This window comes from Embiotoca jacksoni, unplaced genomic scaffold (genome assembly GCF_022577435.1).
Source record: "Embiotoca jacksoni isolate LCO1_2020_lvr unplaced genomic scaffold, fEmbJac1.0.p SCAF_6, whole genome shotgun sequence".
Taxonomy (NCBI): Eukaryota; Metazoa; Chordata; class Actinopteri; family Embiotocidae; genus Embiotoca; species Embiotoca jacksoni.
Window position 1 is genome coordinate 20,394,964 of NW_027185414.1, and position 26,401 is coordinate 20,421,364.

The window sequence follows — 26,401 nt, forward strand, 5'->3', positions numbered from 1 at the left end:
TTTCTTGGAATGCTCAGAACAGCCAACCTGCTAAGTTACTTGAAAAGCAGTGTTTTAAAGGCACATGGTGGTCACAGAAAATACAAAACTGATTTAGGTTGTTTCTGTTTTCCTGTTTAATGGCACTATTTTCTGAAAGCACCTTCATTTTACATTTAGCACCTTGAAACTTTGCACAGTACCATATATAATACACTGGTATACATTTGCAAAATAAGTTCTGGGGTCTGCTTGGACTTTAGAACAATATGTCTGTTGCATGATTGCTCCCTTAGATTGGATCACATCGAAAAGTTATATGGAGTCCAGAAGCATGTACAACTTTGTCTTTTAATTGTGTTAGCTGACTTTGTATTTATAAAAAAAAAAAAAAACTGTGCCCTGAACTTTAGGAATGCAATTATACACTAGTTGCAAAAATATTTTTTTTTTAAATGATACCAAAAAAGAAAGTAATTAGACTTAATTGTGTAAAGATTGTCAGTCATCCAGGTCTTGTAGTTTTTCCAGGGGTAAATCAAGGCAGCAGGATTTAGTGTAGACCCCAGTTGAAACCTAAAAATATAACTTTTTTTGAACTATATTCTACCATTTAGGATTTGTAAAATGATGAATTCCCCAAAAACAAATTATAAAGTAGAAAAAGTGAATGTAATCTTTTTCCATTTGTACAGAACAACAAACTAAGCTGTGACTTGCTGCTCTGTTGAACCATCTTCTACTCGATCCAAATACAAATGCAGACACATTTAAAGCATTTAAGTTCTGAACTTAAAGATGTAAAGATGCCAAGGCAATATCTTGAAGCTCAGCTAAAAATATGTAGCATCTGTTGTATCTCAAGCCCAGATAACTGATTTTTTGTTTTTAGTTTTTTGTTTTTTCTTTATTTTGTCACTGCTGCTTCTCCCCACCTCTCTTTTTTCCCCTGTGCACACACTCAATCCTCCATGTTGACTGGCCAAGATAAGACATCAGCTGCGAGTCATCAGGCACAAAAAGGGCCTACGGCACGCAGCTTTGCCTCGTCTTGACTCGCCTCACAGCGAGGGACAAATCTCTCCGTCCCCGCAGCAATCGATGACACCCTGGTCACCTCTTGTCCCAGCTCCCCTGCCTTCTCATAGATCTCTTCCACTGACGTGTGTTCCCTTTTGTATGTGCGTTCCCACTCGTGACTCACTCGTGTCTGTACTTGGCCGTGCACGTACCCAGACCAAATGAATTAACAAAAGTGCAAACATGCAGTCACGCAGACGAACACACACTCAAACACACATACCAAAGAAAGTCAATTAAATGTTTGCTTGGGAATCTAATAAATTTCAAAGCCTCCTGGGTTTTCTTGTTTACATTAGTGATGTTCATATCAGCTGAACATTTCCACAGAGATGCTTTGGCGAGACTTTCATGCCGTTGAGAAATACAGAAAACTATAATTGGCAGTAATTACATTTTTGAACATTTTAAGTGACAAAAAAGAACTTAAAAGAGAAAACAGATGAAATGCAATGAATTGTTAGCATTATTTATTGGCCTAAGAATTACAAACATTTAAAGGAATACTTTGAGATTTTAGGAAATACACTTAATTTAGCTAAGGTTAGATGGCAAAATTGATACCATCATGTCTGGAGGGTTAATTAGAATTTAACACCCAGAGAAACGAGGGAAATTGTAGCCTGATTCTGTTGAAAGATTTGAAGATTATCCCTGTGCTAGCTCGTCTTTACCCTAATAATTAACATGTTATATCTAATTTGCTTATTCCACCCTAAAACTGAAGTGTACAGATGACAGTTTGAGGTTCTATGGCTGGTTATGTGTTGGACTGTTTCAAGTTGCAGGCACAGATACTTCTGGATGTTGGTGATAGCTTTGTGTTTACGATAGTCACATCAGGGTGCCACCTATCTTTTCATCAAACTCTCAGCAAGAAAGAGACAGAAACATCAATATATTCCCCAAACTGTTGAATTTTTTCCTTGATGAAAAAGGAAAACCAAACAGAACTTCAAACACAAGCTGCCATTTAAAGCGAACTATCTGCACTTTGAATGTCAAATTCATTTGCTTTATTTGCTCTATTTTTTTTTTTTTTTTTGCACTCAACGATGATCCAATTATCCCTAGCAGTAGATTAAAAGAAGAATATTTTGAAATGTATGTTTTAATTATGCTTTTTCTTTTTTAATTTCCACCCGGGTGAGATCATCCTTCTTAAAATCACAGCAGACGGGCTCGCTTGTAAAAATCACAACAACTGGCTACCTTAATATGCTGCTAATAAAATGTGTGTGATGAGTAGCAGGAAAGGTTGCTTTGAAAAGTACAAGCTCGGAGGATGAGCGGCTGTGTGAATAATAGGGCTTTTCAAACTCTTACAATGCACCAGAAGGATCACAGGCCCTCTGAGCTAAAAATAAGAGCCATAGTGGTAATGAAATTAAAAAGGACTGTACCCTCTGATGAGAACCAAACAGACTGTTACAAATAGCAATTTCAAACTACCCACATAAGAGACCCCTTCAGTTCAAGTGGCATGTGGGATAGGTATCAGAGTGCTCGCTTGTGCATGTTTGTCTTTGTCACCTAGAAGTTCCACTTTTGTACTACTTGCAGGTGTTTTGAGAGCAGAGACCGGGGTTTGGATCCAGAGTCCAGCGTGTTGCTAGATTTAGGAATCAAAGGCACTTTGGTGAAGTTTTATTATGTCACAATGACTCCACCTACTCATCGATTCAGTTCAGTGTAGTGAGTCAAAGCGAAGGCCACTGGCCATCGCATGTCAGTGTCAGTGTTTCGGCCGTTCACATCCAGATTCCAGTGTGTATCTCTGTTTCTGGCAACACTGTTATGGGAAGATTGTGGTTTTGGGTTTCTATTGTCTTGTGTTTCAAATCACTGTTGGATTTTAAATATTTAATAATATTTTAAAGACCGTATCTAAGTGCACTGAGCGTCAAATGTCGCCGTTAGAATGGTTTATGATTGTTGCAGCAAGCAAATACTGTGGGAACAAATTCTGTAAAAGCAATATGTTGTTTGTGAACATTTTCCTGATGCACTCTGTATAAACATTTTGCAACTTGGGAGATACATTTATTTTTATCACTGTGTTGTTAAATGTTGTTGTGTTGTCAGCATATCACCTTAATAAGAGATAAATAGATAAAGAGCTGAAAGGGACAACCTTTGAACAACCTTAAATGATAGCAGATGTAAGCCTCTGTAATAAATAACAGTACATTTTGTAATTTTGTTTGCTTAAATGTCAAATAAAAGGAAAATATAGAAATGCTCTACATCCTGAAATGCACAGGATTAGTGTTTACTGCATGATTGTTTTTACCTGAGCCAGCATTAAGAATATAACGACCAAAAAAACCTTCAATTTCATGCCAAGCTCCAGTAAATGCCTCGTCATTTAAGAATGTCCTAGATGTTCGCTTTGCTCCCATGAATCTGTTTTTCACACTGCGAGTACATTTTACTGTGTCACTCTGTTGTTTGTGAGGCTTAGTTACACTTGTAAGTTTTGGGTTTCAGCACTGTAAACACATGTATTGACTTACACATAACCGACAGCGTACGGCGAATTCAAGCGGAGTCGCTCAGAACTTTGCTTTAGGAAAAATAATAACGAAAAGAAATTGGAATTGGATTCGATTCAAAACTGGTTTTACATTCCTAACCCTCCTCTGACTACACCGGCGCTGTGGAGCAAACAGGCTGCACATACACAAAACTGAGCGAGCGTGAGCCTGTGACAGGGTGCAAGCAGATCAGTCTGATCCAACAGCGGTGGCTCGTGGACAGGATGTGAGTGAATGTTCCAGCTTGAATAAAGGAGAATAACAAATTCAGAATGTCAGCCTGACTGTCAGTGCTGTGATTGGACTAATACTCTGTGGTTTTCCAAAGCAGCCTCTGTCTGTGCACATCGGCTGCAGCACGTCAAACCTGATCAGAAATACCACACTATACAGCACAGCTCAGCACAATACAGCACCACAGACAAACAACAAAGATCAAGAGCCACACTATCGCAGTATGACACTCCTAAAGAGTGTCGAAAACACCCATTTTCTCCCCTTCTCAACCACACACGCACACACACACACACGCACGCACGCACGCACACACACACAGTCACATCCAACTCACGCATGAACAGATGCACACTCATAAACACCCACTTGCATGCATACGTACACATGTATGGATGTATTCAGGTCTTGTTATAATCACATGCTCTAAGGATCTAACTTGCAGATGAACAAAGTCTTTGTATTTCTTCCATCAACTCAAAGTGAGGGTGTCACTCGTGTTTCTGAGGGTGCTCAAGAATAAACAATGCTGCCTGCGACACAATAAGAGGGTGCTCCCTGTTGTTAACATTGCTGCACATACCTGCTCTCGTTTGGAACTGGGAAGTCAGATCATTTCCTTTGTTTTTTATCATTTAATAGCACAATTGTGTGCCACAGTGCACAGCCCCCCAGAGCCGAGGTAATGGTGGGGAGATGCCACCCTCTTTCCAAAGCAAGCCATGTTTACTCTTATGCAGAACGACAAGCACATGCAGGGAAACTGACAATGTGCAAGTGTAAATTAGGTCCCCAGTCTGCTCTGCATTAATTATGAATTAAGTCAAATTGCAGTGGGATTTTCTGAAGTCAATTCATTTGGACTGACTGTAATGTGAATATATTCCGAGCAAACAAGCCGTATGTTTGAAAGGGCTTAATAAGAAGAGCTCAGGTGGAGCAGCGTTTCTGCTGCCGCTGGTCCAAAACACCAAAACAAGGTGAACAATATTTTCAAGAAAAGTGTAAAAAAGTGCTCAATGTGTTTCTGTTTCACTGCAGTTTGGACAGTAGAATTGTGATTGATGGAAATAATGGAATAATATGAGGGTATTTTTTTTTTATCATTGATATTCTATTTCATGCCCTATTTATCTGCTTGTTTATGTGGTAATGACGATAATGAACTGCGTGCACAGGGCCCTCGCCAATTTGGACGTAGCATATGCCTGACTGTGTAGAGCAGAAAAAAAGTGAACCAAAGGGACTCATTTTATTGTAAACAGTAAAGGCATCCTTGCATTTTCTCCGCCTGAGCTGCTGTCTTGACCATGCCCCTGACCAAACCAAAGGATGCTCTCAGGATTTGTGTAACAGAGAAAGAGGAATCCTAATTGCAACTATCTGTCAACAATTGTATAATAAGCAAACTTTGGCCTGCACTCAATGTGCCTGCAGTAAAAGGTACGTGGCAAAACAAGCTACTGTACAGAATAAGTGCAGGTTATTTACAGACACAGAAATAGCACGCAGAGAAGCACAGCAACTGTAAACCTGCACAGACAACACAAGTACAGGGCTGTTTTGGCAGCACTCGTGAAGTGTATGGTTTCTATTTTTGCGGCAGTGGAAAGACAAGTGAAAGCTGAATTAAGTTGCTATTGTACATATCGGTGTGTTCCTGACCCTGAAATGGATAGTGTTTGACTGTGCGGTATTTTGGCTCCCCAGTGCAGGGTGATGGTATTTTGATGAAAAGTGTCTCTTTGAAATGTTTGGTTGCACTTTCCCACCTCTACAAATATATCTAAACCACTGCCAGTCATGTAAATGGATGAGGACACATTTATTTATCACCACACCTCTGCGACTTCTGCCGCACGACCCCTCAATGCTGTGTACGCTGTGCTAAAATACTCGCCGACCTTGTGCAGAATACTTTGCACTCGTCTTTGTAACGGCACCATCAAATACGCACAATACGCTCAGTGTTAAACTCGCTGAGATGCAAGGTGCATGCACACATAGTATATGAAGTGTCTAATAGCATTAGCTTGTGTGTTTATTTAATGTCATGGTAAAATATATTGGTTTTTTTGTTACCATTTTTTTTTTTTTTTTTTCAATTGTTGCTCCTTCCAAACTGCGACTCAAGACTCATTTTGATCAAAAGCTCCTGCATATTTTACTGAAGTATTTTACTAAAATTACAAACCAAAAATGAAGAGTATGCAGTGCCTGCGTGCATCGGTTTTCAAACACCGTCAAACATTTCTTAAAATGATCACTGCTCCTTCACTTGTGAATTCCCTGTGTTCATAGACATTTACTAGAATGTTTTTGTTTCTGCTTTCCTGGAACATTTGGATATTTTCCCCACACTACTAATGCAAAAAATACTACTGGGTCAACCTAGTTTATCATGTGAGCTCCTTTTTAAAAAAAAGTAAAATTTTACAATAAAATCTTGGGAAACAACTTCATAATGCACTCTAGTTACAAAAATGACTATAAATCACTGCAGGTGTCAGAAACAGCAGTGTGGGTCCATATGCAGGAAATAATGCAGGTGCTGGTGTTTTGACTGAAAATGTGTAGTAAATAAGTGAAATTCCAGCACTCATTAACCTTTGTACAGGAATAGCAAAAAAACAAAACAAGCAGAGGACAAAAGAAGTCTATAAGCATGTAATAGCTGAAATGGTATGTTTTACTGAATTTACCAAAATATACCAACAAGATGAATGTTTTGTAGACGGTCTTATACAAAGTATGTAATATTTGCTCTTAGCAAGACCAAACTAAACTGCCAGAACTTTTGAAAAGAGGTGTGTGACTCTTTGCGTGCATGATAAAGGAACAGATCGTGCCGCAAGTCAGTCTGAAAATGTTAATCCCCGTGGCCAACGAGTGACACTCAGTCATGAGCAGGCCCATAAATGTTTTGACAACGTGTCAAAATATTTACATTCTAAAACCATAGATTATTGCTTTTAGGTATTATTTTGCAGGGGCTTATTTTGTCGGATTTGCATAGCATTATTTTAAAGGATTCTAACACTCTGATTATGAAAATAATTAAACACTCAGTACTGAGCAATAGTCTGTTCTTAAGTGGGATTTTTGGACAGAAAACTATTGTTTGTGTTCAGACAATAATTAGTCACAGTAATTAAGAGTGAGTGTGGCTGGATGAACATCATGAGTATATTTTGCCCCTGTACATAAAAAAAACATATATTACGTATATGCTGTATTTCTATGACCGGCCAAGGATATATGTACATTGAAGGGAACACAGTCACATGGGTACATTCTTCAGCGCTGAACATTTCAGAGCCTGACAATGACCTAAGGAGATGAAAACAGTCTCCCCCCTCACAGAGAATGGGCCAATTATCATGACAACAGATGTGTAGGACTGTCCAGTGAAGAAGAGGCTAGGGCACTATTGAGAGAGAGAGGGGCTAATTTTCACTCAGTGGGGTTATAATGAGCCTTTCATCCTCTTATCCTGCCCGGTTACCATGAGAAACCATAACAGCGCTGATATGAGCAGTGACGCACAGCAGAACAACTGCAGCTTTTATATTAAGGTCAGAGTAAATACGTAGAATTCAAAGATCCAGATATTGTACTGGTTGTTCACCAGAAAGGTACGTCTCATCTTCACGTGAAAATCAGCTGGGTTTTTTTCTTTTTAATGAAAAAGCAGATTCATATCTGCAAATGGGTCATCTTGCACAAAGACTATATACTTTAGTATATGTATATATATATGTATATATATATATATATATATATATATATATATATATATATATATACATATGTTTTCTTTAATTCAGCTCAATGCTGTGCAGATTCCTTTCAAAGGAGAAATATATTTGTAAAGTAATATCTGTAAAGTTAGTTTTTCTGTGATATACTGAACATTAACCTTATATTTGTTCGGTGCTATTTTCTTATGTATTTCATTGGACTTTTTATAATACTGAAACAATAAAGGCTCACACATATTACCAGCGTAAAAACCGTGCAGTAAGCCTGTAAAAATACATTTACATTGCAGGGCTAATTGGAATCAGTATTGTGTTGATAAGAAGGAGCAGATTATAAAGTGTGGCTGCGTGTGCTTAGTTGTACAATAAAGAGGCTTCCTACTGGGTCACATGCAATCAAAACAGCAGATATACATCTTTTCTTTAATCAGTGTAGAGGTATAGGTAAGGGCTACCCCACTAAATCTTCCCACGAAGCAAGAGTACAGGTTATCAGTGCAGAATTAAATACTTTTATAAAGGCATTCTCCTACTGAGGCGAAGGAATGAAAGCAATTGTGTAATTGTGAGAGCTCTTGGAAGGCTTTATTGTTCCAGTTTTAATCGTTTGTGCGGTCTTACACCTCAAGGAGCTGTGAAAGCCTTGAGCTTGTAAAGAAGTCCATGCTGCGTTACCGATAAAGGAGCGAATCACCAAGGCGATGCACATAATACAAAAGATAGCACGAAATACACTCGGCGACACGTGGACATGAAGTAGCTCAGTTGAGATGGCCTGAATGCGAGGAGGTTAGCCAAACAAACAGATTGCACATGAATGACAATGAGGCAGAAAATTGGTGAGAGCGGGCAACAGACATCAGCAGAAGACTGAGAAGCAATATTGCATGAGGGCTTTAAAATATGCAGGTAGGTTGTGAAGTAGCTTCTAAGCGTACAGGCTGTTGCTGCTGCCACCCTGCAAGCACACCCACATATTCTTCATGCTCTCTCTCTCCGTCTTTGCCCCTTGCACTCATTCACTTATAAAACCGCAGAAATAAAGAGAGAGGATGGACAGAGTGACAGAGTGAGCATTAGAGGTTAACGGATGAATTTCCAGGCATCTTTTGCCTCCGACTCTGACCATCTGCCTCTCTGGCAATAGCCTTTCTCTCCTGAGGTTAAACTCTAAATTGGCAGTCGGCTAAGCAGCCACTTAGAGAGGAAGGTTCAGGTGGGTAAAATCAAATAGTTATATACTGTGTTATACACTTTGGGTAAGTGCATATTCAAAACAAGGGAAGACAATGTGGAATAGTGCTCAATTGGACCGCAGAGATGTTGCCTTCCAACAAACAGGGATGGAGAAAAGGGTGAGGTGAAAGGAAATTGACAGGCAGATGGTGAATGATGAAAATTGAGAAATAAATTAGAGAACAAAATGAGAAATGCATTGGAAGGAATGAAATGCAGGCGTGAAAGGCAGGAGATTGAGGAACACAGATGGAAAATGGACTGAGTGGAGCAGTGGGGAAGAAATGGAGGAGAAGATACAGGAATGAAAATTAGAAAGCAAGAAATAGGGAAGTGAAGGGAGGGACAGAATACAAGGTCAGGAGGAAAAGTCTGAAATCAAATAATGGTCAATGGCTTACTCTTTTTTTTTATCGTAGTGGGAAAAAAAGACATATGTAAAGAAAAGCCTGTCTCTGAAGTAGCCTGTGGTCTTGTCCCCGCACTCAAGCTGAGACGGAAACTGAATACTGACAGAGAGAGAGGAGCAAGAGAATAAAGAAAAAAACACAAAAACAAATGTCAGGCTAGTATTAAGTCACAATCTTAAGCTGACCCTCTGATCTCACACCACACAGACAGCCACTCTCCAGAAACCAAATAACGAGGATAGGAGGTCCACAATAGGACCTCTTATCCGAGTTAATTAGATTTCTCTGTGCTGATTTTTCTTATGCTAAACAGCGAGGTAACACTAAGAAACGATGACACTTCTAGGGTGGCGTTTAGTTTCATTAGTTTCAATGTGTAGCAAACAACAGGCAGATTTACAGCTGGACTGCCACCCAAGGATTGGGCTCCGGTCCCACGGTCTCATCGTTACCCCACATTCAGCCTGGCATCCCAAAATGCCACCCTCTCATTCTCTCTCTCTCTCTCTCTCTGTCTCACTGGCACAAACACATGCACACAAAAGATTCAGCATTATGGGGAATCTTGTATTTGTCGCAGAAATCCAGCATTATTAACAAAACCACAAAAGAATCCAATCCTTAGTGTCAATAGTTAAAAATATCCTTTTGAAATGTATGCTATTGACTGAAAACTGATTGATTTAATGCAACATGAAGCCCGTGTAGTTTTTCTGTGTCGAGGTGGGAGTGCATATTTGCATGTGTGCGTGTGCTCGTTGGCCTGGCAGCCGCTCCTCAGAAAGTGGGACTGAGAGCCTGTTACAGCAGTCCCAGTGTGTGGCCTCCCTTGGCACACAAACACAAATTAGCTGAGGGACGACTGCTGTGGCAGAAAGCTTCTCTGCAGACAAAACCTCTTAATATTCCTTCCAAGTCCATTAAGGCCTCAAGAGATTGGCTGGGATTGATTGTTTGTACTTGATATTACCAGGGGCTTCAAGGCCAGATCCTCGTCGAAAATTAGAGATGGCATTTGGTAAAGCCTAAGGAATTGAAAAACTAAATACAAACCTGTGCGTTGTTATCAGCTCCACAACGAGGAATGATGGAGGAAGCCTTCATCTAATTAGCAAATCACTGTTGCCATTTCTTTTTAGCTTCAGGGCTCATTGACAATTGGACTGTTTTTCCAAGTCAGTAACTTTCAATTTTTTTTTTTATATGTCACTACGTTTTCTGGCAAGATAGAGTTTCAGCAGTCAATTATTCAATTAAGGCAGTGACCTCTCCACACCCCCTCCACACACACACATCGCACACAGAGGAGAAGAAAGGATTCGTTCTTGTGAGGCCCCGATGCAGACACCCAGGTGCAGAATAGAGAGCTCTGACATCAAATCATGCTTTATATTTTTCCTTCAAAAGCACCAAAATCTAAAAGATCCAAATATGAATTCATAATCAAACAAAACGCTTCAATACTAAGAGGATAATATGGATCAAATCAAGGCTGTTTTAATCACTTTATTCAAGAAATAACTCCAAAAGGATTCTAAATATATAATGCAAAGGAACTTGAAGAACTAAAGAAGCCCTTCGTGATGATCCGTAACGGACTGCCTGCACTTCCATTAAATTGGATGACAATTGGCTGATCATTGAAGTCTTCATTTTTCAAGGTAAAAAATAGTTATTTTACAAATACGACTAAGAATCTAAAGCAATGCTTTTAGCTGTGTGAGCTGTCCAGAGGCAGACTTCATATAACATGCTGTACTCACAATGACAGTGCGTATGTGCTGATGTTTCAACAAGTCCTCCAATATATACGACCATTTGGTCATTTTTTTCCGACCATCAACTACGACCCACTGGAAGGTTTCCTAAATTAGCGCCCCTGGTTGAATTTAGGCACAAAAACCTGGATTAGGGTTCGGGAAAGATAATGGTTTAGCTTAAAATGCTGACTTTCACAGTGTTGTGCATTAAAGTTACAACTTCCCAAAAGTTACGCAACCTTAATCATCATGCGAGCATTAACATTGATTTGAATAGCCGTCCCGTCTTGTGGTTGGAATCAGGGAGCAAACAGCTGAACCCAAATCTGCCATTTCATGGAATCATCCACCCAAACCTTTACCCCAAAAACTTGCATAATATAAACGACATCTGAACTGTGTCACTTTTCCGGGACAGATTGTTGTTAGTAACTCAACCACTTGATGTCGTAATTGGCTGCTTGCACAACAGATGTATGCGGTTGTTTAGAAGTTAAGAAGCCACAACCTTTACCCTGTGAACTGTCATTGTTTAATGTATTAGTATATTAACATTTGGTATTTGGCATAAAACCCAAAGTACAGCTGACGCTGATGGCAGTTTTAAATAAATGTATTGGACAAATTATAATTTTGACCTGATGATGGTGCTTGTTGAAACATAAGGGGATATTGAAAGTGACCATAATTGATCCTGAGGGGAAGGTGAATGTCTGCAATAAATTTCATGGAAATACATTTTAAAGCTGTTGCAACATTTTACTACAAACAATGAATGTCATCTTGGTGGTGATGCTAGCAGAGAAGGGCAACACAGATATCTGTACCAATACCTGATAGTGCATCTCCTGTTTATAGAAACCTATGGAGGTAATCATTTGAATTCATCCTCTAGATTATGTACTAAATTTATTAGCTACTATCCAATAGTTGTTGAGATATTTAACTAAAAGCATAAAAATGTGAAAAAGCTGATGGAAGTGGAAAAATCAAGGGATAATCAAACTCAACAGGATTCATCCTCTGAAGAGCTTCGCTGTATAACATGTCATAGAACATTGTCTAATAGACCAATCTGGGCCACAGTGGTGGACTGACCAGTATCGCCATTATGCGAGCGTGGATTAAAAGTATATGTCAACTTTAATATTCAGTGCTGCCATATCCTATTTCACGCATGAAAAGCAACTTCTTTTTTTTACGTGACATGTCCATGTGCCTGCATCATGTGATTCGATCACATATGATAATAGGACATGGCCGAGTAATGGCTGTAAAATACATTAATTGTGTGTGTGTGTGTGTGTGTGTGTGTGTGTGTGTGTGTGTGTGTGTGTGTGTGTGTGTGTGTGTGTGTGTGTGCGTGCGTGTGCGTGCGTGTGTGTGTGTGCAGTCATGCAAAAAACGGCAAGTGACAAACTGACCCTCGGTTGCATTTGACAACTCGTTTTTTCTTCCACTGAAAGAAGAAAACACTTTTGCCAGTATGGTGGGTTCATTTCCGGTACAGTTCCCTTTTGTTTCAAAGACAGATGTTTGTGTCTCTGTCCTGATGATGCAGCAGGGCAGATGAGTACAATACTAGAAAGATCATTTTAATTTGTGAAAAGTAAAGTTGATTTAATTGTAAAACCGTGGACAAGTGATTTGGCTTGTATTAAGAAAATAAAACTTTAGGACTCAATATACTGGAGAAATACTGCACATCGGAGTGTTGTTCAAACAACGTATATCCAGCATCATGGCAGCATGTGATTTACATGCCACATAACCATTACTAATCAATATTGTCCTTTGCCCATAAGACAGACATGGGTAAACACTCGATCAAAGCACATGCTCCTCTAAGATATTAATCAGTCCAATCTGCCCAGTGCTTTGCATTAAATCCCTTCTGTCCTGCTCTGGTTATGAATATCATCCCGCAGGCTGTGCTATTAATAAGTGGACACACACACACACACACACACACACACAAACACACATCCTCACTGTGAAGATATGGACCAGAACAAGGCAGCCACTGATCTCTACGGGTGAACTGCTTAGAGCAGCGTTGAATAAGTGTTGAGGGAATCGAGTCCAATCATCACCACAACACAACACACACACACACACATTCACACACTCAAACACACACATGTGCGCCATTCATGCGGGATTCCATGTGATGTAGAGCCTGGGGCAATCACAGTCCAGAGTCTGCGGTGATAAAGGAACCTCATTGTTCCCCAGACAGAGGCTGGGCTGGTTTCTGGGACACTGAAGCACCCTGCCGAGCATGTAGCGGGGTCACATGTCACATGACAGACGGAGCCGAAGCTTTTTAAAGATTAGAGGGGAAAGGGGAAACAGGGGTGAACGAGGGGATATGGTGTTGCAGCCAGTCGAGTCAGAGTCGCTCACTGTACTGCTGCACACACACACTGGATAGTCTCAATTCTTATTTCAAATTTTTATGTATAAATAAATGACAAATATTTATTGTACGACAGTCTTAATGAATCCTATCACAAAGTCCCCTCCAACAACGGAGAAACTAATGAAATGTAATTCTTTGTTCCATTTTAGTTTCCTGCAACGATCCTGAGTGAGAAACAAACTCTGTCGGCAGGCAAATCTGCAGAGTGAATAAAGTTTCTCTTCTTTTCTATCTGATCTTGCATTGGAGCCTTCTTCTGTATGTTACAGTAAAAGTTGCAGCCCTCAAAAGAGCATCCTATTTTTTTCCATTGGCAAATGTTCCCCTCCATTCTCTGGTACTGGAACTCTGCCTTCTGAATGTCACAGCTGAAAGCAGCCATAAGGCTCATACATTAAAAAAAAAAAAAAAAAAAAAAAAAAAAAAAAAAAAAAAAAAAAGTTTCTTGGAAAAGCAGTTGTGGCAGGAAATAGAAAATAAATCTGGGTGCATATATCCATTATCAGGGCACGTTATCGTCAGAGGGGAGTCTGTGGAGAGAGAGGAAACCAGGCTGGCTCTCTATGTGCGCCGTAAGATAGGGGAAACCAATTTTCACCTCCTCCCTCCACGTTCCCAACACACTACTTGATTCAGCCCTCGCTAAGTCTGCACAACCTGGTCTGAATCATTTTATCTAAATAAGCTACCCAAATGTTTTACACCTCTGCATATTACTGAGTGGCGATAAGGTGCTGGTTCACCATTCTGCGCAAAGCATCTCTTCTTTTCCTTTTTTTTTTGGCCCTAACAAAGATGACTGTAAGCCGCTGTGCATGCGAGGGCTGCAGAAAGATAGAAAAGTGCAAAAATAAGGCGGCGAGAGTGTTTTAAAACCCTGCCATTCCTTATGCCCTCGACGATAAAACAACAGACAAGCCATATTTTATGTTTGTGTTAAATATTCCCATGCGCGGCACCTCTATGACAGCTTATTCTCAGGCAGATTTATCACAGCCCTTATCTGCTCAACTCAACAGACAAAGGCAAGGCGCACGGCTTACGCTGTGGCGTGCTGATGCCTGGGGCGCAAGACAAAGCCTACAATCAATACAAATCTACAGTCTATACATTGAACAAGAGTGGGTTGACACACATCCTTCCAGCAGCCATACATCACAACTTCTTATCTAATTAGCTCCCTGAAGAGCATTACACGTCGGCCAATTCACTCATTGTACTCTCTGCCGGAAAAAAAAGAATATGCGGTCCACACTACGTGTTGTTGCTCTTTGTTGTTGTGATGAAGGGAATCTATTAATGATTCAGTACAGATTTAAGGAAATATATAATTAGACTTAACACCAATTAATCAATGTGCTTCATCCAATTCACCATGGGAAATAATTCATACTTAATTCTATGATCTGCTACAGTTCAATCACACGATCAAACCTCTTCCAATGCTCATACCGAAGCAGCTAAAGCTCTCATCAGGGACAAAGAGATACCTGCTGCAGTTACTTTGTTAAGGGTTTTCCCAACAGCTCCTGCACAGAACTGGTTATATTTTGATGTTTAAGAACAAATCTGGAAAGTGCCACCGGGTCACAAACCTTAATTTCCCTCTTGAGAGTCTATTTTCGGAAGCAAGCTGTACACGCTCATAATGACGACAAAACGGCTGTATGTTGCGATGTCCCTTTTATTTCCATGTTGTTCATTACGACACACTTAAATGGAAATCCCCCATCAAAATCCCCATAAAATCATACTTGTGCATTCATTCTTAGTTTTAATGTGCTTCCTGTAAGAGTCCATGTGGAATCAACTTCCAAGTCCTGAGAGGGCCGTATATAAATATCATATTTATCTGCTTAAAGCGTTCAGAGGAGGCAGCTAAATTCCATGTCCTTGGTCAAAACATCATAGAGACCAGAAGCATGAAGGTCAAAATATATCTTTCTCTTGGTATGAATCTTCTAAGTTTTAAATCCAGGGTACAAATACCCTCTTCTGTGTCTACAGCTGCACGTGGACGTTTCCCTACAACAGCAGTCTAACAACAGTGTGAGCAACCCAACTGGAACACAAGGGATTAAGTGCCACCCTAAAGGACCCCTCAGTGGTGGTTTCTCTGCCTCAGTCCAATTTATCCTGCCTGTCCAAGAATTGACCCGGCAACTATGCGGTCCAAAGTTCACTTCTATAACCCTTAGGCCACACTCTTTCTTTCCTTTTTGTGTAAACAGTTGTGTGCTTTATACTGTCTGTCTTTGTTCACAAAGGGGAAATAAAAAAGAGTAGAACATTTGCCTCTGGCTCCTAGTGGTGTGACCACTGCACCTTTTTTCAATAAATATCCTACACATACATTAAAGTGGATGGGCTTTCTCCTCCCTGTAACATCACTGCATCACTCACTGCTATCCTGGAGGATTCTGGGCTGTTAAGGGTGAAAATGAAAATACTTTTTCTCTTTTGTCTGGAGTCAAATACATTTGGGGATTCAATCTCAGAAATGCGCTCACCTTTCTTCATTTATCCCCAAAAGGGAAAATATGAGCGACTAGATACTGGTTAAGGAAAGATTACCGTAGGGGGAGGATGTCAGTGGGTCTAGACCACACTGTTCCTGGAGGGAAATATGACAGCATGTGCATCAGCAGCAGAAAGAAATATATAGAAATACAAGACTCAACTTCTTTGGCCTTCTTCAAGTGTCTGACTGATGCTGATTTTAATTCAGTGCAGTGGTGTGAGGCAGATGACTAATTTAGAGAAGCTCCCTGCCAGCGCACCCTGTTCAAAAAGCATCTGTCACTTCATGAGAAGATGTGTAGCCTATGCAAGCGTATTCAGTAAAGTCAATATGTTTGCTAAAGCCTTAAATCAGCTATTCAACCGTCTTTAACATAAATACCACGCTTGACATATTAGAGACTCTTTATCTCCTCTTGTTCTCGTTATTCATTTATCTCTGAATTGTTCAATGCACCTCGTGTGGTTTCAAAGTTATCAAATCACTGCTCTGTTTTCAGATTTTTGAAGCAAACCCTTTGAAGCTTTTTAAGGATTTGTCTTTTATTCTTACTAACTTATATTTTTATTATTTTTTTCTGTCTCTTAGTGCAACAGTCTGTTCTGACACAGTCATACATAGTGTGAGTTCCATATTTGACAAAACCTACATCTAAACCAAATATTTATGAATATCCCTCTGCAGTACATGCTTCTATCATACAAAGTATTGTTTTTAACGTAGTCTAAGAGCATTGACATTTCAATAACAACATTTTAAGAGCATAAGTGCTGATTATAATTCTGCTGCCAATCTTGACTTGAACTATCCCTGCTGACTTTGAGTGATGCTACAGTGCAGCAAAGTGAAGGGAAACCTCTGAGACTTTTTTATGTTTTTTTTTGTTTTTTTTTTAACATTAAACGTCTCTTCAATGTCTCAGCACAGTTCAATATTATTTATAAATGTGTGCAGTCACAGACTTTATTCTAGTGTGAATACATAGCTTCATAATATTCCCCAAATTGTACAATAAACTCTCAAAGGAACAGCAGTGTGGAATGTACTTAAGTACGTTCACTCAATAGTGATCAAATATCATTAAAAAAACACTTGAAGGGGACATTGTTTCTGCATAATGAATACTACTACTCATGTAAACCTTGATCAAATTTCAGTCTGAATGCAGAAGTTGCACTTGTAGTGTAGTCATTTTACCTTATTTCTACTTTTACATGTAAGGATCCGAATATACTTCTTCCACCACTGCATGTGAGTCATACGTTTGGCCACCTACAGCCCATCAAACAGTCACCTCCACTGGCTTACATACAAATGCATAGTGGCTGTGCATAATGAAACAAGTGCTGCTTTGAGGATGTTGCTGGTGGAGGACCAAAAACCGAATTAGTGTGGTTTCCATCCAAACAAGGTTAAAAAGGCCCGTGACATCATCTCTGTGTGGATAATTGTTCGAGTGGATGTTATGCTCTGTCATGTGCACTCAGTTTCATGATGACAAAGTTGTATAACAGAACAATGTGAACACGTTATAAATCTGCTGCAAAGGACTGTGGATGTCTATTGCGGAGGATACACAGGCTTTCTGTGAGACAGAATTTAATGCATGTGGCTACTGGAGTGCTTCAGTTTCAATCTTCTGTGAGACGGGACTTTTGTCTTGTGTGCAGTCTGTTAATTGCTTCCTCATTGGCAAAACGTACATGTTACATCTCGCTACAGGCATATTAATTGAGGAAATGCTTTGTAGAGAAAAAGGACTGACTATTCACATTCTTTCACTAACCAGACTGCATATAGAGGTCACATCTGAGACCATCTCTGACGTTGCCTGCCTGCAAATATAGTCAAAGAAAAATGGTAAACCTGCCTCACTAAATTCAGTGATGGCGTCGCATTTTTAAAGATCCGTGTAATCTGCACTCTTGTCATCACGCAGCGATTCTGCTAAATGTGAAAATGTGGAAACACTGACAACATATTTTGATGAAATGTTCAGAGATGCATTGCCTGACGAGAATTGCTTTACACTCCTGCTTTTTTTTTTTTTTTTTTTTTTTTTTTTTTTTTTTTTTAAGGAAAGGACATGCAATATGATTATACTTAAGGTCATAAGTCAGGTTTCAAATTCCAGTCAGTAAGTGCACACAGCTTTTTGAAAGTGACCGTATAGATGAGGTCAAACTTTAAAGCCTATATTTATTTATTTTTTCTTTTTCTTTTTTTTTCCTCAAATGCAGCCTAAGCTCTGCTGCTGGCTTTCAAACGAAGTGGACAGATTAAGCTGAGTTAGGCCTACTTTCCATAGATGTGTTGGCGTGGCACTTTGAAATCCACACCCCCCTCCCCTTCCTTCCCCACCACCTTTCTTTCTGCAAAAAACGGTAGAGGTGACACATTCATACTTCTTAAACTGGAAGGTAGCGAGATTAAAGAAGGCAAGCGTCCGTACAAAAAGTCAACTGTTGCTAAAAGAAAAAGAAAGAAAAAGAACAGTGTTACTGTTCCTCAGTATTTCATACCCACAGTGTACAATACATGTTGAGTGTATTACTGTTTGTTACGATGGTGCTGGTGGCAATGATGATGAAGATGAAGATGGTGTGGGTTCGGGAAATTGCATTTTCCATCTTTATTTTTGTTATTACTGTCAACTCAAGGTTGATCCTCAAATTTTAAGAGGCAGATTTTTGCCGTTCTTTTAGTGCAACCGTGATGTAAACACTGCAACTGCTTCTACTGGCCGGAATTAAATCTTAATTCAGTGAAGTATGCAAGAGTGAAAACACAACAAAATACACAGCACTTTAGGACTCATTTTTAAGAATAAAATAACTTTTCAGTTCACCCGTCATACTAAGACTCAAACTCATTAAAGACTTTGATTTCTTTGAAGACATGTACGATTATCCACATTTTGGTCACAGCCATGTCAGATGAGTATGAATAAATACTTTGTATTTTAGAAGTAGATCTGAACTGCTGTTGAAGGATTTCGGGAGTAATTGCAAAAACACTCACAGTAATGATTCCTCTGGTCCATAGTGGCTGTGAAGAGGTCACTCCTCAGCACAACTCCAATGTATGAGATGGGCGGGAGGGGCACTTAAAAGACTGCAACTTTGAAGGACACTCACATGGACTGAGGCGGCTGAGGTGTCATAGCTTTAAAAGGAAATTTTGCTTCAAACCAAAAGATAGGGATCTCATCTCCCATGTCTTATTCTTGAAAAAAGGATCTCTTCGTGACCAGAGTGGGCAGGAGGAAACATCACAGCAAGACTTAACAAAGTCTGAACCTGCCTTTTGATGCGAGGCTAACAAGTACTGTGTATAAACCCCTCAGCATCAGATGTTTGACAACAGCTGCTAACTTGATCCCATTGACATTCATGTATTTAGGTCAGTTAGGCTAAGCTCAACATTCAGTGTGTCATCAAACTGCACGCAGGACATCAAGACGTGTTCTTATGTGACTCTTCAGGAGAGGAAAATGGGATAATTCACTCTCACCAGACTCGCTCTATAAATGAACTGTGAATTCAAATTTCTCTGTAAGTGAATTATTCGCTCGGCTGTATGTCGGTGACTTTGTGTGCCTCTTTTTAAAATAACAGATCAGTCAAAGCAGAAAATCTGTTTGCTTCTTAAAATACTCAGCTTGGCAATACAATCAGCTGAAGCACTTGTTTACGGGCAAATGCTGATTAGATCGGGTGCACACATGGTAGCTCGACTGAAACATATCCCAGTTTATACATAATGTCTCATCACAACATCACAAAAGGAGAACAAACGGACGAATTCAAAACAAGAAAGAAATCATCTCTTTGAAACATTTATTATGAAATTATAAAGGTAGAATAGCACTGTTCAAATAAAGCTTTTGTAAACAGAATAAGGGTTGCAGTGTACTGGAGAACCGGAAGAGTTTATTTCAGATGTAATTAATGTATACCCAGCAATGGAAATTAAAAAAGAAAGAGCAGGGCAAATAAATAATACAAAAGAAAATATAACAAGTCCATTATTGTTTAACACAGCACATTTGGCAAGATTACCAGGAGTTCAATTTACATGAAACATCTCATATATACAAGAAAGATTTACATCGATGAGGGTTACAGAGTCTTTGTGAGCTATGGGGCCCAGTGGCAGAGCAGTCAATGGCAGTCACATTTCAAGTCAAGTGAGGCTCTTTGCTTGAGGGGGCTTTTGGCTGGCAGTGCCATTATCACAACTATTAGTGTAGACACTGGCACACGCTAGTGACAGAGCAGCGGCCTGTGTGTTACTTGACACAACAACCCAATGACAGGGACACGTCTCCCTGTGGGTTTGTCATGTCAGGATGTACAAGCGCTGCTTTTTGCCCATCTTTTACCCACACGCCCTTTTTTTTTTTTTTTTTTTTTTTTTTTTTTTCTCTCCAATGATAAACACAGAGAGGACAATAACGGGAGGAAAGTTGGGCAACGTGCTGGACACAAAGCACCCTCATCTGTCACAAATGATCAGAACACAAAGGTGAACACACCCTTGGTGATTTAACATTACATGTAACGGCACTGACCCCCATAAAACATGGGTGAGAGGTTAGGGCTGGAGACGGGGGGAGAGGAGGAGGAGGGGGGGGGGGGTAGGAGTGGGTGGAGGGGCCAAAGTGAGGGGTGGAAAAAGGAGAGATGGGTTGTTGGGGTGTGGGGGGAGGGAGGGGCATTCAAACAATGAAGTAGCATCATAACTTCATCTTTTTTTTTTTTTTTTTTTTTTTTTTTTTTTAGACAAGCAAGAAGTCAAGAAACATTTTCTTCCACCCTCTACTCCGATAAAATCTGAGAGAATTCAGATGAGGTGTTGATACCTTAAGTGCTTTAAGCTGCAGTTTGTCTTTTTTTCATAATGCGCTGTTTGAAAAAATATGAAGCTAGTATGTCAACTTGATTGATTGCCGCAGAAAAATGGGAAATGCATTTTGTGGATTAGCGAAAACATGGAGATGAATTAAGTAATGACACTCCCACAAAAGCCGCAATGACTTTTGTGCGTTAATTTCCCAAAGCAAATGCCCTGAGGATTGATCATCAATCAATTTGCTTTTGAAATCTGCAGAAATGGAAGATTATTTCTGAGATGAATGGGTTGCCAGCCAAAAGTGATGGACAAACAACAACAAACCAGAAAGGAAAAAAAACAAAACATAAATCACATACAGTATGCACATACACATAAGACCTTTTGGTATGAGACAAGATGTGTCATTATCACAACTGTTTCACAGAACAAAACAGCGTAATGAGCAACGGTTTCTGGAACTTTATGTTCATGTCATGAACATAACATGTCATGGACATGAACATAAATAAAAAATGAATTAAATGTGTCCACAATAATACAATACAAACAATAATAATACAAATAATTAAATATAATTCCTGGTAATTTGCCATCATTTGTGTTTTGGCAGCCCTGCCCCTTGCAGTTACAAACAACAAAGACAAAAAAAAAGACAAAAAAAAAGGCTATAAATAAATAAATATATCAATATATTAAAAATCTGTAGCACTTCATTTTTCTCAACAGGGGGAAATAAAAACATATAAATGAACTCCACAGTTCAGCCAGTGTACCACCAGGGAGCTTTGATTTATTTTGTTGTTTTGTGCAGACAAAACTGGATCCCCCTTGGGGCAATAATCTACTCTGATAGTACTCACACCCACTACCTTCATATAGCCTGCAATCCATTTCATTTCCTTTTACCCACCTAGACATGGAGGACATGACAAGTTTTTTAAAGAAACACAATGTTCTCTGCGGTAAAGAGCCTTGCAAATCCTCCACTGATGACTTAAAGCTTTGATGGAAACTTCACTCGCAGACTTACTGGCTTACGATCTCCGGGTAGCTACCTTTGTTTTGATGATCTGCTACATTTGACTCAGTTGGAGAATGCAGTATGTAGTCAGGTTTGATGTTAGCAGCAGACCCAACAGTACGTAACACAGAGTTTGCTCACAGGTTTGGATAGTTGATGCCTTTATAGTGATTTAACAAGCCTAACTACGTATTCGTACCCACAATACAAATTAAAGATTTTACACGTCGGTGTCCTTATTTTGAAGAAAATTTGAAAGCCACGGGAACATCATCAGTCAAAAGTATCAAGGACATTTTGAGTATAAGAGATCACAAACACAGTATCCTGATTAAGTGACAGGATAGCTGCGGAGAAGGATGTATGATCACAGTTGACAACAATCACTGGCCTCTCTCCATCTTCCTCTTTCATACCGCCAAACTCTGTGTCAGCACAAGATATCGCAACAGACTTTTCCCCTCAGGTGCAACATTGTCATAGTTCATTAATCTTCTCAAACTTCGCCTGCTGCCATCAGCCCCCGTACATACTACTAATCCCCTTATTAATGTGGCAAATGAACCTGCACAAGAAGGACGACTCCCCCAAGGCTCCGTAATTACAATGGTCTGTACAAACTCCTGTTTGCATAGAATGTCCATTCATTAAATGTACTGACAAGACAACTCCTGGAATAGTCTACGAAGGATTCTCGTCTTTTTTTTTTTTTTTTTTTTTTTCTTTTTTTTTTTTTGTTTTGTTCCTCGCCGGTCTTTCTCACATCCTGCACTTTAAACTGAATACTCCATCTCCTGTAATATTTAATAGCCTGCTCATTGTTAGTGTCTGATATGGTAACATAAGTCTATTTTTTACCGTGGCAGTCACAACAAGAAGGAAAACGATACAATGAGTCACATCTGGGCAGAAAAACGGGCAAAATTTGAAACCCCAAAATCTCCACAATTATTTCGATGAAGTCGACCCATATGAATACGTTCTTTATGTACTGAAACGACGGTGCAACTGCAGTAAAGGGAGCTGCTACACGTCCCCACAGCTAAGGCATGATTTGTGGTGTAGAAGAGCAGTGTGAGATAAGTTAATTGTGTGTACACACTTCCTTTCACTGGTTGCATTCTTTCTGCCGTGCAAGAGAGAAAAAGAAAAGTAATCACCAACAGCAATTAAGACTTGTTACACGTGCGGTGGTCAGGCCACGTGGTTGCACAACTGAAAACACCACGCGGGGTCCATAATTGTGCATCTTAATATCTACTGTAATGTATATTTTCACAACAAAGCGAGGCGAAAGAGGACACATCGGATACGAATGTACAGTATATATGCTTGTTAACTCAAGAGACGATTAGCAGCCTTATTTTCACATTCACCAAGAAATGTGTTTAAGGTTAATGGTGAAGAGTGAGGACTTAAAAATATGGATTGTATTGTCTGGGCAACTGCTTTCAAACCGCGCACCCCTCAGTGAAACCATGTTAACTTGATCATAACCGGAGCCCTGGGATATGCTGTACAGTACGTAGTTAATACGTAGCCACTGGGTTCGTGCTGTGTTAGTGAACCACATTCATGTCGAAGACGACTGACGGGAGGAGAGTAACACGGATGGTGATGATTATACTTGGGTTTCTTAGACGCTTGTGTTGCCTTGTGAAACTAGGACAGTGTTTTCATGCTTTTTTTCCTCAGTGTTGTTTACACTAATGTAGGTCCCTAGAGGGGGGAAAAAAAAATCAGTGAGCGGGGAAAAAAAAAAAAAAAGAAAAAAAGAAAGGCAAGGACGGCTCCTATTGCTACCAGCAAAGTTTGGGGTCCCTATGAAGCTGACTCCACGAGGCAATTGTCTGTGATGACACTGTTGTCTGTTATTTCTATATGTTCCATATGCTCAGAGAAGAAGACGCCACTGAAATGTTCCTGCTTTGCTCCATGTACTGTACTTTTCTCCCTGCCAGCGTCTTTATCAATTTCCTTTCCGTTTCCTTATTCATTGATTGGGGCTGATGTTGCATAGAAGTGACTCTTGAGAACTGGCCCAAAATGGCTTTTCAATTCTTGGAGAGAAGGTCAATTTAAAAAGCTATTCCCCTCAGCTTTTCGTGTCTCCTCCTCTTCAACATCTTCTTTCACTTAATTGCTTATTTGGTGCCAACTTCAGGCAGCAGTGGGTGATTGGTGTTGGTTTGTTCCTCGTAAAGCAGCAAATTTCATCATTCTATCATAAACCTTTGCAATGTTTTACTGTATATAGTACAACAACTCAGCACCCAACTGGCTGCAATTTAAAGCCAGCACATTGAATCATATTTTACAACTTTAAAACTAACTGGTAATAACATTAAATGATATTGACTCTTTTTTTCTTTTTCTTTTAATCTTCTATGTATGTATAAGAAATCTTTTAATAATGCAGTTCTTATCTTTTTCTGAAGCGCTTCTGCTCCGCAGGGAATATGATATGATAATCCAATGATATTACCTTTTGGATATACTGTCTATCTAAAGAGTCACTCAAAGGTAATTGGTATTTTTTTGTTTTTTTAGCTTTTGCTTCTTTTTTTTAAAAAATTACAGCGAATGTTTTTTATTCAGGCAGAAATCCAAAAGGAATGAAACACGCTTGATGGTCATTTGCTTGTCAATGCTCATGAAATGGAGATGACATGCACATGTCAATACAAATGGCTGCATTGTGCAAAACAATCAAAATATGGACGGAACAATGGCATTGATAGCATAGCCTGCTTTACCCAGTAAGACGCATCAGTGCAGTCAGTGCAGTCTAATCATTTTACCGCGATCAATAAGTGCCATTTAACCTCCAATCTGAGCTGGAATCTGTCTGTGGAGTAATTATGACTGAGAAGCAACCAGATACTGTTTGCCTTTAGAGGCTTCACTTGTTCCAATAATAAATTAATGCTCATGAGAAAATGTATTTGTGCATATTTATTTGAGTAGATATTGCTAATGAAAGGACATCTTATTTCTTATACTTTTTATTACAGTAATAGGTTTTATTTAGCGCTAAATAATATTGTTTTGCCATTAAATGAAAAAAACAATAACTGGATTATGATTTTTTTTTTTTTTAAATTCTAAGACACAATTATAAGATGTTATTATAAGACATGTTTCATGTTCCAGCCCTAAAGATATGTGTTAATATCATGTGGTTAGATTGGCACTTCATTGAACTGCTTTAAGTCGTGAATAGAAAGTAAAATTAGACTGAGGCACGAATTGAGATCAGTTTCAACCCTCATTTTCTGTAAGGACTACATGTTTGCTGTACAGAAGTACATAGAAAAATATAAATCAAACTGTACAGAACGTTTCGGAGGACCGCGAGCGAGAAAAAGTGTCTGTATCAGTGCATTATTTATATTATCGGTGGCACCATATAGAACACACTCCTTTGAATCATCTGTCAGAATTATTGATTCCAGTAAATCACGTGTGGAATTGTGGGATGACTGAGCAAATCAATGGAGTTGTGCTTACAGTATAGTGTCATATCTCATGTGTCCCCCTCTAGGGTTGAATAGCACCCCCCCCACCACCACCCCTATCCCACCCGCCACCACCATCACCCATTTCATCGCCTCGTCTCGCCTCGCCTCGCCTCTATCTCTCTCTCTCTCTCTCTCTCTCTGTCTCTCTCTCACACACATCACCAACCACACACACACGCACACACACACACACACACACACACACACACACACACACACCAACGGCGCCTGGCAAATGACGGCACACTGAATGCCTCTTTTGACTGCTACCTCTCACACAGAAACACATTAAATGCAACCCCAGATGCAGTGACCCGGAGGTATGCATCGACAGGAGTCACACAGTGTCACCCCTGTAATCCCACTCTCTCTTCCGGATAGATCTTATCACTCACATCTCTAACTGCCATTATCAATCTTCCCCGCGCAGCCTCTGCATCATTAGGCGAGAGTATTTCACTAAGAACACTAACATAGGTTTCTCTCCTTTCTTCTCCTCCCTTGCATTTATAGGTCCACTGCAGGTTGGCGTAGTGCCAGGCTGTGCCATGCAGCGCAACACTGCCACCTAAAGGTTCAGTACCACCACCCGTCAAGCCTGACCCACTGACAAGAGTGTCTCTGCCTGCCTTCCTCCCTCTGCACTCTTCCCTCTTTTCTGCTGCTCCCTGTATTTGTCCACGTGTGTTGCATCAGATTAGAACTGTGTGTTGTGTAGTGGTGCTTTATTAGCAGAAAAATTAATAAGGCTTTGATAAAAAGCAGCATGGATTACGTTGAAATTTGAGGCTCATTATTGGCTAATCCTTTTTGAATTGGATGTGTATCAAGTTCCAGACAAGCTTCACTCAGTTCGCTAGTGTGCTTTGAGGGGAGGCATTTAATTCAAGCTTAGATGATGTGGCAAAGCCTACAGTGACATTCACAATACCAGCACAGCAGACTAATTATTGACTGTTGCTATTGCTGCAGGTGTTGAAAAGGTTACAAAATCTTTTGTGATATTACAATACACACCAAAACAAAGAAACAAACAAAAATAAAACATGAACACACTCAAGA

At 39.7% G+C, this 26,401-nt stretch overlaps 1 protein-coding gene across 10 annotated transcripts in view; it reads right to left on the reverse strand.

Annotated features, from left to right (window-relative positions):
* LOC138213414 (protocadherin-9) overlaps positions 1 to 26,401 on the reverse strand; it is a 198,231-nt gene that overhangs the window by 166,870 nt on the left and 4,960 nt on the right. The gene's annotated exons all lie outside the window — the stretch shown is intronic.